Below are 15,880 nucleotides of genomic sequence, written 5' to 3' on the forward strand. Positions count from 1 at the left end.
ACATTTTCATCAAACCAAGTATCTAGTAATGCTCGTTGATTTACAATGGCCTGAAAACTGTTTCTGGGTCCGGAAGAATGGGGCCTCGGGGTTGGGGGGGCCTGGCTTCTCCCCACCCCCAGTGGGAGCCAGGAGGGGGGGTGGGGTGGGGCCAGGGGGGGTCTTCCCTTTCTCTGACTCTGCTTCACTCCCCAGAAGATCCCCCTCACCTTCCACCATCTCTTATCAGCATACGCCTCTTTTCAAACACCAGGGTAACACTATTTTAACAGTTGCATTTATCTGTGCATTATTTCCATTGATTACAGATGCTTTTGTTCTACTCATGCTTAGAACATCTTAACAACAGAGACCCTATCCATCCCTAAATATAGATTTTATGGAAAAGAGCTGCCTGGCCAACACCTGACAAATGGGGCAGGAAACATCTCCAGCTCTGTTCCTGGGGGTGGGCTCGGGGTTGGGTCCCCACCTGGTGCAGGAGCAGATCACAGCAGCCTGAAACCAGCCCCCTCCAGTCCCCAGTAGGCACAGTCTTTGTTGTACTTTGGTGGTGTCCCCTTCATCCACACAGCACGTCCCCTTCCTGAGGCAACATCCTGGTTCCAAACTGTGAGCGGGAAACTGGGCTTTCGGGCAACTTATAACCACAAGCCAGGTCCAGAGGGGGAACACTGGGTGGGCGGGCTCCGGACCTGGACCTGTGGCCTGCATGGAGGATGCTCACACACCCAAATGACATTCATTCAGAGCAAACACCTGGAGATGACCCCACCTGCACCTTCCGTGAGCAGTGTTTTCCCACCTCTCACCGTCGACCCCCTCCCCCCATCCCTTCTGATCAGAATCTTGAGATCTGTCCCCAAGTATGACCACTTCCACGCTCATCCCATCTAAGACCACTTCCCCTGTCTCTGACTGCTTATATCATATGCAGCTGAGGTCTTGTCTTCTGGTTATCTGCAGTTCTGGCTCTCTTCCTGTGTCCGTAATTCTGGTCTTCATCCACTTATTCATTCCTTCACAAGCAGCTCTTGAATGCTTGCATCACCACCAGCCACAGGCCCCAGCATCACAGCACTTGGCAAAGAGGATCCGGCCAAATGAATGGCCAGCTAGGCAAGGGCCACTGGAAGGAGAAGGATGGTCTGCACCTTCACATTTTCAGAGTGCTCATGGACTCAAGAAAGTCACATAGGCACATAATGAAAAAGCCACCTCATGGGAATATATTAGAAATGACCACAGGAATATCACACACACCTAACCTGGCCTGGCCTTTGGGGAAGGCATTGGACCTAGCTTAGGACATTTTAGTTGAGGCTGGAAACACAAAGAGGCATTTGGGATGCAGGGCGGGTGCTCCAGGCCAAAGACCCTCATGGGTAAAGGCTACGAAGCAAGAATATACAAAGTAGGTTTGTGGACCTGCAGCTCATTCAGATTGGCTGGAATCTTCTTGAGTGTCCAGAACCAAGAGTGTGGATGAGAAATGAAGGTAGAGAGAAGTTTGGGGCCAGATTCTGAAGAGCCTTCTGTACCTGGCCAAGGAGTTCAGACTTGGTCTTGTGGGTGAGGAGGAGCTATGGAAAATTTTCAGCAGAGGTCTTTGTCTTTGAGATCTTTGTTATCTTTTCATTTCCCCAGGAAACTAGCCAAACGCCTGCCCAGTGAGTAGAGGGTGAAAGGCCAGAGGCTTGGCTGCTTTGCGTTGCCCAGCTGGGGCTTATAGCACCAGTGAGGGAGACAGGGGTCTTGTGAAGATGACCCAGGTCTTCTGTTCCCTATTTCAAACTAAGTCCAGTTTATAAGAAAATGGACAACAAATAATGAGGACTTTATTTCACTCACCTTTATTTAAAACATAACCATTTTTATTAATTTAGTGAAAGATGAGCTGGATTTTTTTATTCTTCTTTTAACGATATTAGCCTTAAAGTCCATACAGGAGCAGACCAGTTTTATGCCAACTCTTTTTTTTTTTCTTTGCATTGATTCTAAACAGTGCAAAATTTGTGCAAATTATATTTTGCAAAATTTGTGCAAATATTCTAAATTTGTGCAAATTATTTTTCTCCAATAGGCAGATATAAAGGGTAGTAAAAAAATTTTCTGTAAGATTGGGCTTGACTCTGAGATAGCAAAATGTATGAGAAAATTTAGACAATGCACTTTGAATGTTTTTATTGTTTATAACTCCTTTGATCATAATTACATTGATACTTAAGGGGATAGTAATGTTTCTTAGTCTCACTGGTATTTTGATGATCCTTTATGTCTGCCTATTGGAGAAAAATAATTTGCAGAAGTATATATTTAGAATCAATACAAAGGAAAAAAGTGAAAATGAAGTGTTAATCGCTTAGTCATGTGTGATGCTTTGCAACCCCATGGACTATAGCCTGCCAGGCTCCTCGTTCCATCAAATTCTCCAGGCAAGAACACTAGCCATTCCCTTCTCCAGGGGATCTTCCTGACCTGGGGATCGAACCTGGTTCTCCTGTATCACAGGCAGAACTCCATGGACAGAGGAGTCTGGCAGGTTACCATCCATAGCGTCACTTTCACTTTTTTTCCTTTGTATTGATTCTAAATAAATAGTTCTACAAATTATTTTTCTCCAAATGTAGACATAAAGGATAATTTAAAAAAACTGATGAGACTAAGAAAACATTGCTATCCCCTTAAATATCAACATAATTATGATCAAAGAGGTTATAAACAATGAAAACATTCAATTACTCAAAATGATCTGTCTAAACTTTCTCATACATTTTGATATCTCACAGTCAAGACTGATCTTACAGAAAGTTTTAATTTAAAAAATTAAGAAAATAAGTACAAGAAGCTGAGACAATAGTGATCTAAATGGTAGAACTTTGACAGGAGGATGTGTGATTTTTAAAATCAAAGTAAAATAAAATTATTAACATTATTTAAAGATATTTAGCAATGTCCCCGGCAGTTCAGTGGCAGTCCCAAAGCAGGGGGTCCAGGGCTCGATCCCTGGTCAGGGAACTAGATCCCTCATGCTGCAATCAGTGATTCCGCATACCACAACTAAGACTCGGTGAAGCCAAATAACTAAACAAATGTTAAACAATGGAGTGCTTACTACAGACATTCAACGTTCAATTGAATTGTGGAGGTTAATGAAGAAAGGTATATTACAATCTCTCCAGTGTTCTTCTATCTATACTGAGAAACTGCAAAACAGAAATCTAACCCAAATTGGCCACAATAGTTGGCAACAGTTGTTTCTTGGATGCTTTCATCCTAAACCAAAGCTATACACGTCTCTTCAGAGGTGCAAAGAAATGAACAACTACATATGAATCACTTACTGCAACAGATTGAAGTTGCTACTATAAAGGATTTATGCTTTGCATATTAAGAGAGAAGAATATAAATCATCGGAGAGAAGGACAAGGGTAGGGCTTGTGAAATGCAAGCTTCAACAAAAATAAGGAGCTGCAATATAAATAACGTCTAAATGGGAAATCTGGCATGAAATATGGTGACGGCAGAAAGTTCTCTCGGTGGGGAGATACCTGCATACCACTGAGGTCATTCATTGTCAGTCTTTCTCTTTTTTCTTCCAAATTGGCTGAAGGGGAGAACAGGGTTCCCCACCCCCAACCCCCGTCCCTAGGCATGGCATTTACCACTGTCAGTGATTCTCAAGGTGAGAAATAGGTGTGTGTGTTCAGTCGTGTCTGACTCTTTGCAACCCATTGGACTGTAGCCCACCGGGCTCCTCTGTCCATGGAATTTCCCAGGCAAAAATACTGGAATGGGTTGCCATGTCTTTCTCCAGGGAATCTTTCCAACCGAGGGATAGAAACCGGGTCTCTTAGGTCTCCTGCATTGGCAGGCGTATTCTTTACCACTGCGCCACCTGGGAAGCAGGGAAATGTGGCATATTTGCATGGAAAACAAAACAAACAAAAAGCTCAGGTGATTCTGATCCAGTCCTCAAGGGTTTGTCCTCACCATCTTGGAGGATCCCTGAGATGTGACTTCCCCTCCCCCATATAGTACTTTGAGTCACTGAAAATATGAATGACCTGATTTCATTTTCTGGAAGAAGGAATGGGTGTCTGAGCTGCACAGGTTGGAGATTAGGGGTTGGAGAGAAAGACAGCGTGTTCATCTCCAGACTTCACTGAAGATCCACCCATAAGAGAAACAAGAAGTTGCTTCTTGGGAGCCCTCTGCCTAATTGGGTGTGTTTTTAAAATCACAAAGGTTTTCAGAAAGGGAGACAAGAAGTGAGTGGGAAGGAGGAAACAGAGACCAGAGAAGTGCTAAGCCCAAGGAGAGGGCAGGTGCCTGGTGCTTGGTGCTCCTCGCCAGGCCAGCCACACCACAGAGCCCGCTGTGAACCCCCGCAGCAAGAACAGGGACAGGGACAAGCAGAGCAGAGAAAATGCTGCCGGGCCATCCTCGAGTCGCCTTCTCTTGTAAGAGTTTTCTGCTCTTCAGGTCTGGAGGAAACCACTACACTAGAACAAAGCAGTGGGTAATCTCACCAATTTTACACAGCAATTCACAGTCCCCAAAGTACTTTAATGCAATGACAGGTTATGAGAAAAAATATCTGTTCCAATGAAGGGAAAGTGTTTTACATAATCGAGGAGAACATCAGTGCAGCATCGACGCCGGTGGGGAGGGGTGATGACAGAAAAGGAAGTAGGGAGAGAAGAAAAGTTCTGTAATCCCACAGAGAGCCATATTCTACTCTGCAAAAAGCCATCTCTTGGAGACCCCATGTCTAAGTAACTGAAAATTGCAAACCATTAATCCCAGTTATGAACAGTTGTTTTACACGAGAGGGGTTTGTGTTAAAAAAAATTAAATTCACAACACACCTTAAAGCTTTAAAGACAATCCATCTACGTATGATACCTTAATAGCCAGGTTTAAAACAAAAAGAACACCAAAAACCCCACTCTCTTTACTGTAAAGGGCCCCATTTGGAAGGAGTTTGTTCTTTTTCTCCTCTAAAACCTGAAATTAAACTTAGAAAGCTAAAAAACAGATGAGGACCTTAAAAATTCCCTTCTAGCACTATGAATTTCTTTTTAAAATATGAGATGCCTTTCATTTTACAAGACTGGAATTCTCATTTTGGGCTTGGCACGCTAACACATGATTAATTCAGCCTCTCTCTTTCTGAGAGCTAACCACATTTACTGGTCAAACGGTTTAATCCTATTTAAAATGCAATCCAAGCAAAATATTTTTAAATAAAAATAAAAACCCACGATCCCCTGTAACTATTCACCTTGGCCAAACTATCCCATTTGCCTGAGATCTTGATGTGAATTTGAATATGTGCACCTATAACAATGATGAAGTTAAGCTCCAGAGGAAAACCAGGGGCCATCTACCTTCCCAGGGTGGAAAAATTAAGTCCCCACCCCAAAAGTGGCGCTCATGGATCACCCTCGCTTGGCCAGTATTTTGGAAGAGACGGTGTCTCATAGTCTGTGCTTTGGAGCCTTCTGTTGGCATCAACAAAATATTAAGTAGCAATAGTCATAAAAATAAAAACTATGTCTAAATGGAAGTTTTGTGAGATCTGTTGATTCAAAGATGTTAATCATTTTTACTGTGACTTGTCTATTTATAGCCCTTTGTCTCAAATTCTGAAAAGCTTTTAAAACTAAGAAAAAGAGCCATTTTAAAAAGGAAGGAAAAAAAAAAAAATAATAACAAGCTTTCCACTAATTCACCACGCCATTAGAATCCCAAATTTAAACTGGAGTTGTACTCAATTTAAATGAGATGTTTTCCAACCAGAGGAAATAGGAGGCAATTGTGGCTTTGCAACAATGCAAGGCGGCAAGAAATAAAAGAAATAGAAAGATTAAATGTAGCTGTTTCTTTCAACAGATGGTGACAGCGCCAAGGCAGCATGTTGTTTTTTCTTTAGTTGAAGAACGCAAACATCCGTAATCAATCATTGCTGATTAACTAATTATATTACCCTTCCTTTTATCACCGGGGTTGGACCTTTATCTGCAAACACTATCATAGTCTGTACGCTCTTATTTTTCTAGAAGCGTATCCCAGGACACAAACACAGTCGTGCAGTTACAGGCTGCAAACAGAATTCTACATTATTATCCACCTTTAAGCACTACTGCTTTATTTTTTATTTTTTTTTAAACAAAAGCAATTGGTTTCCAACAGGCTGGATAATAAGTCTTTTGACCTGCATTCTTCTTTGACCCATTAAGGTCACCCCTGTGCTCGGGCATATAGCTGACTTCAGAAATGCCTGCAAGTCCTACATTTCATCTCCTGCCCACTCAAAATAAAGCTTTCTTTAAATGTGTCTGCTCGGGTCCCTGAAGGCCAAAGAAGCCTCCCTGTAGTGGGCGATGGAGGGACAGAAGCCTCTGCCTTTATTAATGAATGCAGACCATTATGAGTCTGGCTGGCTCCTTCCCTGTTCCCAGAAGCATATACTGTACGTGACTTAAAATGCTAGAATATTGACACAAAGCGAGCTGGGCACCCCTAAGGAAAATTACTCCTTGGATATAATGTAGGCTCGTAACAGCTATTAGAGTACAAAATAAAACCCTCCGGGATCAAACTGACATATACCGCATTCTACCTAGTCCTCAAACATTAGAAGAAATTCTTTGTGAAGGCACTCTCAAGGACAGCATTAAACTGACTTTTGTAGCAATCTGCAACAGCTTTTTGGCTCAGAGCTTTTAGTACTAAATCTCTGGTTTGAATCAATATAAGTACTATATCTTCTACATTAATCAATACATTTGGTTCGATACATGTTCTATTAAATTATACTTTCTAATCAAGATTTTTACATTTCCACCCTCTCTCTTTTTTCCATTCCCAACTTTGTTTGCTAGTAAAACAGTTTTAAGAGCGTAGCCAGCTCATGGAGAGAAGATGTTGGGTGATCTCCCCTCACTGGTTAGAGAAAAAAATACAATGGCGAAGGGCAGCCTTTAAACATCTTGATAAGGTTAACGGGATTTGTGAAGGCGATAAATTAACATTTTCAAAGTCCACACAATTACAAAAAGGACTCATAGTTTTAAATTAATTAAAAGTGAATGACTTCAGCTCTGTAAGTACCATTAGAATGTTCTAAAAAATCACCCAAATCATCCACAATACCAATTAGACTCCGTTTCACCATCCCAAGGTTTCTCTTGTCCACAAATTATATTACTTTTTAGCTGGGGAAATCTGGGGTAATTGTGTTTTCATGGTCCCTACCTGGTAAAGATCAGGAACCTATACATGGGCATGTGCATTTTGGGGAGATACATTTTGGTGGCTCAGTGGTAAAGAATTTGCCTGCCAGTGCAGGAGATGCTGGTTCGATTCCTGGGTTGGGAAGATCCCCTAGAGAAGGAAATAGCAACCCATTCCAGTACTCTTGCCTGAGAAATCCCATGGACAGAGGAGCCTGGCAGGCTACAGTCCATGGGGTTGCAAACAGAGTCAGACACGACTTAGCAAATAAACAATAACAACAATGTACTTTTAATGAATATTCTTTAAAAGACAAATATATAATGTTTCCCAAAGTAAAAACTATATTCATAAAATGGATTTTCATGACTGGGGGTGGCTGACTCACAGTTTTCACTTTGGTAGAATTTACTAAAATGAAGTCTGCTCTTGTATTTTGATAAACAGCAATGGAATTTCCCAAACTGTCTGTCATGATATACTTTTCCTCTCTCTTTAATGCCATGAATGTTGCATTTATGATCATGTTTGCACTGACAGAATTTCCCTCTTTATTTTTTCATATGGTAATGTCATCACTGTGAACTTAGAGAGACACTGATGCATTTTCTTTTGACATTTAACAGTTTGCATGGGCTTCGCCTGACATTGCAAAGTATTTTCTGGGTGACACTAAGCTATATTAAAGCAAAAGGTGAAATGGCATCATCAGAAGTGATCAGAAAAATACACGATATTAAAGACAGAAAAGGACTATTAGGTTATTGAATTTGTCCCCTTGCTGGACAAAATTTGTTCTACGAAGTTTACACTCTGGGCTAGTTTTTAATGGTCTTAGCAATGAAATTTCCATCACACCTCCCAGAGGAAACAATTTCACATTCTAATAAACCTCACTGAAGGACATTTTTCTTTTTTTTTTGTATTTTTCCTTTGTACATTCATGCTAAAAAAAGCCTAGAAAAGGTCGGCCTGAGATAACTCTGAAGCAGGCAGACATTGGCACGTTTATGAGTTTATGTTCAGAAGCCTTCTTGATTATGTATTTGTAGTAGAAAGTTCTTCTGTCTCATCCAAAGAAACGCAAAAGACAATTCAGTAAGCAGTTTCTTAGTCATTATACAAAAATTCGTCATTCAGTTGCTTTGTTCTAGAGGGAGATTCCTACAAATTAAATGGAAGGCCAGGGAGATCAGGTTTCCCAACCTTAGCAGTAGTGGCTTGTTGGGAGGGACAAGTCTTTGCTCCTCTGTGCTCTAGGATGTTAGCAGCATCCCTGGCTTTCATCATCAACATGCCAGTGGCACCTTTCCAGTCATGACAGCCAGAAACATTTTCTCTGGTGCTTTAAATGGTAAAGAATCTGCCTGCATTGCGGGAGACCCAGGTTTGATTCCTGGGTCTGGAAGATCCCCTGCAGAAGGGAATGGCTACTCACTCCAGTATTCTTGCCTGGAGAATTCCATGGACAAGAGTCTGGTGGGCTACAGTCCATGGGGTCCCAAAGATTTAGAAATCTCTAGATCTTGCCATATCCCCTGGAGGAAAAAATCACCCGCAGCTGAGGACCACTGCCTGCAGTGTTTTGAAAACACACTGAACTCGCCATGCCTGCTTGAGGACACAAGCTAGTCTTCAGTCTCAGTGGCATCTGTTCCCCATCAAATTAAAAAAAAAAAAAGGACAGCAAAAGAGACACATATATACCATATGGAACTATACTGCATGGCATTTAAAAAATATGTTCAGGGATTTCCCTAGTGGACCAGTGGTTAAGAATCTGCCTTTCAATGCTGGATGTATGGGTTTGATCCTTCGTTAGGGAACTAAGATATCACATGCCAGGGAGCAACTTGTGGAGCCCACACGCCACAAGCAGAGTGAAGCCTGTGCATTGCAGTGAAGATAACGCATGCCACAATTAAGACCTGACACAGCCATAAAACCAACACTGAATATTCATTGGAAAGACTGATGCTGAAGCTGAAGCTCCAATACTTGGGCCACCCGATGCGAAAATTTGACTCACTGGAAAAGATCTCGATGCTGGGAAAGATGGATGTCAGGAAGAGAAGGAGACGACAGAGGATGAGATGATTGGCTAGCATCACTGACTGAATGGACATGAGTTTGAGCAAAGTCTGGGAGATAGTGAAGGACAGGGAAGCCTGGTGTGCTGCAGTTCACGGGGTCACCAAGAGTTGGACATGACTTAGTGACTGAACAACAACAACAAAATAAAATAAAAATATGGTAGAAAAATCATGAAAAGGATTGTTTGAAATATATAATAAGTGGCATTGCTTGTATGAATACTCATTTCTCCAAAAATATCCACTTATTCAGCAATGTACTAAGACCTTCCATGTACCATCAGTGAACAAAGCTGGAACATGTGACACTTAATCAATGCTGTTTTAGAAATATTAACAATATAATAAAGTATAAAAGGACCAAAACATTAAGCTGTGGAAATTAATATTTAAGGTATGGAAACAACTCCCTACTCTGAACAACTGCAGAGCCCCCATCCCTCATTTGCTGGTCGAGATTCAACAGCAGGCGTTAGCGATGTAAGTGATGCCTCACAGAACTAAAGAAATGGTTCCTAGCAGCATCTGTTCCAACATCCCATTTCATAAATGATGAAATCAAGTCCCAGAGACTTGAAGCCAACTTTCAGGGTCTTATAGCTACTCCACGGCTGAACTGGCTTCTGCGAAGAAGCAACTGGTGAGTGGTACCGGTTCCCATGTTCTAATCCCTGGGCTGGGCTGACTGTGGAGCCCAGACAGATGCTCACCATTAGGGCACTCACCAGGGACAGGAGGACCGGGTACCATGGATCATAGAGAAAGGGCACCTCACCTCCTGAGCTTAGTTCTTGGAGAAGTCACACTTGCCTGGTGCTAGAGTGATGATGAGGAAGCGGAGGTTAGAAGACAGAGACAGACTCCAGGGGGAAGGCAAACAGGAGCCAGGCTAAGAGTCACGGAGTTGGGGGTGACTGATCCCTGGGGGGCTGGAGATCCATCTGGCTGGGCAGGGAGATGGAGGTCACTTCAAACACAGCTTATTTTCACTAGGTGTGCTGGGAAAGCCAATAGTGGTGAACATCATCTCAAGAATACCCACCTAAAGTAGCCTGAAGAGTTAAAGTGTTAGTTTCTCAGTTGTGTCCAACTCTCTGCGACCCCATGAACTTTAGTCTGCCAGGCTCCTCTGTCCATGGGATTGCCCAGGCAAGAATACTGGAGTGGGTTGCCATTTCCTTCTCTAGAGCATCTTCCTGACCCAGGGATCAAAACCAAGTCTCCTGCATTATGAGCAGATTCTTCACCATCTAAGCCACCAAGGAAGCCAGAGTAATCTAGCCTGAGTCCAATGTGAGTCTTCAAAAGCCTAAGTAAAGTTGCATTTTTAAAAGAATGCCATGGCCACATTGCTAATATAGAACACTGTCTAGTATTTTGACAAGTAAATATTTCAGAGAAATAAAACAAGCCACCGTGGTCCACCAGCTTCAAAGAGAGACAAATGCTGCTGACAAGTCATACATGCCCAGCCTTAACTTGGTAACAGTTTTGTTTTTCATTTCTCACTTAAAAATGGTAGTGAGATTTCAGTGGCTAGCTGACTCCTCTCTGTTTTGCATATAAGACAAGCTTGAAAGTTCCCTTTTTGAAAGAACTGATAGGAGCGTGACCTATCTACTACACTGAGAAAAAAAAAAATAATAAGGTGCGGAATTGGAAGAAAAGGCTAAAAAGAGCAAAGGGCAACTGGGAGATACATTAAAAGTACAAAGTTTATTTTTAAACGAGAACAATGGGTTGAGCGACTTGTTTACATGCATGGAGCCAACAGAAAATTTAAATCCAACTGTAGAAAGCCAGCAAAAATGAGAGTCCAGAGCTTAAAGATTCTGCTCAGATTCTAGAACTGCAGGATCCCAGTGTATGTGAGACAGAAGGCTTTGATAGGCAATACAGTCTAATAAGATATTCAGGGATTAAGTCAGTGCTTCACAGACAGATGTGTCCATGTGCCAGTTGTTGCTAAGCTTTAATTTTTTTCCCCCTGTAATGTTTAATTTATCACACTGGCGCTTTCTAAACTAGAACATCTGTAAACAAGGTTAAGAATGACCTCCTTCCAATTTTACATCCGTGAACAGTGCCCCTTCTTCGTGCTCTAATTTTAGATACCTTAAAGATAAATAAATCTGTGGAAGGAAGGAAAAAGAAGGCTTGGCTGACACTGAAATGTGTTCATCTTGCGCGAATACAAATTTCCTCTCTGCCTGGCTTCTGGGTGCACACAACTGACTCAGGATGCTCAAGTTACATTCACTGCACCCCCTTCTGCCCCCCCACCCCACTCCACCCCAGCCCCCCACCGAGTCAAACACAATTAAACAAATTTCTGTTAAATATTCAACAGCCTCCTGTAGTAATTAGCAGCAAAGAATCAGAGCTTAAATTGATAATTTCTCAGCAATGTCCTCTTGCAAATGTTACATATTTCCTGCTCCTCCCTTTTCTCTTAGATTTTTGAATCACAGAAGTTTTCTGGTAAAGCATTCAGTTAGTGAAATGACCCACCATCACACTACTTGGCCCAAGACCTTGCAGTCAGGTTGGGCTGTTTGACCGTCAGCGGCAAGTTTCCACCCGCATTGCTTATTTCACTCCTGTTTTTGAAATCCATTGAAAGTTATGTACCTGGAAGCTGTTGGAACAGGGCATTGATTTAAAAACTGACTGGCAGGCTTAGGATTTAAACTCTGGTCCACCAGACGCAAAAGGTCATCTGATTAGAATGGGAGAAGCACAAGGCATAGTAATTTATATTCAAAGGGTAACCTTTGTAGGAAGGAGGAGGAAGCAAGAGCTCTTCCTGCTTTTCCACTTGATATGGACAAGGATTCCCTTCAACCAATTCCCAATAATTATGAAAAATGGTGTCTTGAACTTGGACAAAAAGCAAAAGAAATGCCACTTCCTTGTGTTATTTCTTATTATTAAAAACACTGCCACGCTGTCTAGGAGGTAAACTCACAGTGAGAGTACGTCAACATGTTATAAATCATGAAGAATAACAGAAAACAATCTTTCCTCATCATAAGCCACCAAATACTTGTCTACTAGGGCATCTGCTGTAGTAAATACACATACAAAGAATAGAACTAGGAGAGGACATGTACTGATTTCTGTGTGTGTGTGTGTGTGTGTGTGTGAGTAGCTCAGTTGTGTCCAACTCCGCAACCCCATGGACTGTAGCCTGCCAGGCTCCCTTGTCCATGGAATTCTCCAGGCAAGAATACTGGAGTGGGTTGCCATGCCCTTCTCCAAGGGATCTTCCTGACCCAGGGATTGAACCCGGGTCTCTTGCATTGCAGGCATATTCTTTACAGTCTGAGCCACCAGGGAAGTCCAATAATTTCCACAATTAAGCTTCAGAAGGATAAGTGTGTGTGCATATGTGCCCATGTTCACACCCATGCCTACACTGGATGCTGGCATGAGCATGTGCCACGGAGCCAGGAGTTACATGCGTGCCTGGGTTCTACAGGTGAAACTCCTCATGTTTGCCTTTGATCTTTGGGTCCCCCAGGGCTCAAATTCCAGCCTGGAGAATGCAATTAGAAGGAGCCCCAAGTAGGTTTTGTTTTAAATTCTAAGAAAATCCTTTCAAAATACAAATATTTCACAAGCCCAATTCTATTTGGATATCTCTCAGTTTAAATTAAAAAAAAAAAAGTCCTCCTTTGAAGAATTTCTGCACTCAAGTTTGGTGTGTTTTTTTTTTTTTTTAAATTTTGCATATTCCCTTTCCTTTCCCCTTTCCCTAAATGTTTTTGTGTACTGGAGAAAGTTTCAAATCCCCTGTCTCCTCCTCCTCTGAAATCATCCCTGCTTATTGGCCAGTGCGCCCAGGCAGGGAGAGAGGACATCAGGAACAGTGCATCTCTTATCCTACATGGATCTTTGTGGTCGTAGATATCCGTGATTCCCTTTTGCCCCTCATCTCTTCTTGTTCCAGAATCTTTCAGCTCTTCAAATGGCAGAACTATATCCTACCCCCACTCTCTGTCCAAAACAGCCTGTATTTGCTTCATAAACCTACAGATTACACTCCCATTCTCTTCCCATTTCCTGGGCATCTTTTCTGACACTGCTTCTTGGTCTCTGTGGAACAGTTTCCTCACCCCTCACGGTGCACATAGCTTCTAGAAAGACAGCCCCTTAATTCCCCCACACAAAGATGTGCTGTAGCTATGGTGAGAGTAATCTATAACCCTCACATCCTTATATAATTTGCTACTCCACATTCATTTTAATTCATTACAATGAAGCAATATAATTAAAAAAATAACTCCTTAAAGTGAAGTATTTAACATGATCCTGGAAAGAAGGCAGCTTCCGCTATCAGAGGGCCAGGCTGCAGGCATAGTGCACGCTTGTGCAAATTCAAAGGTGAGCTGTAAACAAGCCCGTGCACCAAGGCTCCCGTGCAGAAAGGACCGGGCGGCGGGAGGCCTCATTCTAATCAGTCCTCAAAGGAACCTGCCACACAGAAGTGGCACTTATTCTAATTTAAAGCCCTCATGCTTGGTTCAGTGTTGCAAAATTTATAAAAGAATAACTTCATTAAACCGCCTGGCACTTCAAACACAAATGCAAACCAGCCACAACATAGAAAGAGCTGGACAAGAGGAAGAGAAATATTCCCAGAGTTGTTAGCTGTTTAAATCCTGTCTGCATTTGGGCGCTTCTCTTTCTGAGGATGCGTTTGCCCTAGAATGTTCCTCCACCAGGAATTTCTGCCCCCGGGGTCCTTTACTTCTGTCCTGAGGGCCCGTAAGTCTGCTTAAGAACACTTAAAATCACCCAAAGTGCTTGGCAAGGCACGCCCCTTGCAGAAATACATCTGGCAGTACCTAAATGAATGCTATTCACTGCTCCTTTCCTGGTCTGCAGAAAAGATTGATTCTCAACCTGCCATGATTACAGTTCCCATTTACTTGGGAATATATTTCAGACTAACCTAAGTTGTTGAAAAACTAATGCCCAAACATTTTTCCCCCCTTACCCTCGGTCCTCCAGAAAGCCAGTACTAATAATGGATAAGTGGAAACATTTTGATGAATTCATGCACGACCACGGAGAACAGTTATTGTCACATCCTAAAACATACACTTTTATGGAAAATTCTTTTTCTCCCCTGAATCAAAGAAATGCTACAGAAAATAACTTCAGGCTAGATTCCTAAGCTACAAGGCACTTTGTGTCAGAACACACACCATTTCGTGCTGAACTGTCAGCATCCTTCTCCAAATCATTTTTTCAGGGGAGGCAATGAAAAGACAAGCCTAGAAGCCTGTGTAAAAACTCAAAACCTCTGAGCAAGTACATGTCACACACAAGCTGGGCTATATCTTGAGAGCCCGGGGTCTCAATAATGAGGAACAACTTTTCTGTTCAGTGTTTCTCATCACCCAGGTTCAAACATGAGCTAAGATTTTGCTTCAAAGAGAAGACAGTAAGCAATCAAAAGGCTTGCAAATGGTAATCCATGGATGGATAAGAGGTAATGACCTCCGGGTGAAATCTCTTAAGGTGGATCTCTCCAAGGGCAAGTACCAGAGACTGTTTATCCTAGCTGTCCTTCAGAACTGAGAAGCGTTCTTGGTTTTGGTCAGAAGAGAGATCTATTATAGGCTATTCGTGCCAGGCTGACTAGAAGACAGATTGACCCAGTAGATGTGAACGTTCAAGTTATCACCACACAAGTGCAGCGTGATGTGTCTCACATTATTCCTACTCCTAGGATAAACAAATACTGAAATTAATGCTCCATCATCTTTATAAATGTGTTTTACAGTGCTAAGGGCTCTTTTACATTCACATCATGCAATAGGTTGGAGAAGGTATGTTTGTATTATTTTTCCTCTCCATGAATAAAACAGGGCTAATCAGATGGAATGAATGAGCTAATTCAATTACAGTCAGCTTTTATTATACACTAAAATATGGATTATTGATCTTGTGGAGTCGACAATGCAGGATGCAAATTCAGTGAGCAAAACCCGCAGATTTGAGTTGGACTGGCCTGTATTCATGCTGAAATCTGCTAGAACTATTCTCACTTTGGGGGAAAGAAAAAAAAAAAAAAACCTAAAGCAAACAACACTAACTATTTAGACCCAGGGAACAGATGAAAGGTTAAGTTGGAGGGCTGGCCTAAGAGCCTGAGCGGGGGTCCTGAGAATGGAGGTGAATACCCTGTCAGGCTCTGACAAAGGAGGGGGGAGAAGAGGACCAGCTCTCCGGGCCAGGCTGTGCAGTAGTAAGTGAAAACTTATTTGGGAGCCTGGAATGTACTTCGCAGGCAGCTTGCTGCAAATCCAATCAAGTCGAGGAAGAAGAATGGACGCATTGTGGTGGCCCTGCCCGGGTGAGGCGGGCTTGTTTGAAATACAAGCCCGCTGGACTGTCCTAGCAAAATCCTTTTGTCTTTCATCTCTGGGGGGAAAAAAAATGCAGTCGTCAACCCTGGTTAGAAAGAAGGCAGCCCTGAATGTGGGATCACGTGGGAAGCAAGCCCATGGCAGCAAACGGTAAGGGGGAAAGAG

The 15,880-nt window shown here is 42.4% G+C and overlaps 1 protein-coding gene across 5 annotated transcripts in view; it reads right to left on the reverse strand.

Annotated features, from left to right (window-relative positions):
- The window catches only part of ZNF521 (zinc finger protein 521), a 313,446-nt gene that overhangs the window by 870 nt on the left and 296,696 nt on the right, over window positions 1-15,880 (reverse strand). The gene's annotated exons all lie outside the window — the stretch shown is intronic.

The sequence above is a fragment of the Bubalus bubalis genome, chromosome 22 (assembly GCF_019923935.1).
Source record: "Bubalus bubalis isolate 160015118507 breed Murrah chromosome 22, NDDB_SH_1, whole genome shotgun sequence".
NCBI lineage: Eukaryota > Metazoa > Chordata > Mammalia > Artiodactyla > Bovidae > Bubalus > Bubalus bubalis.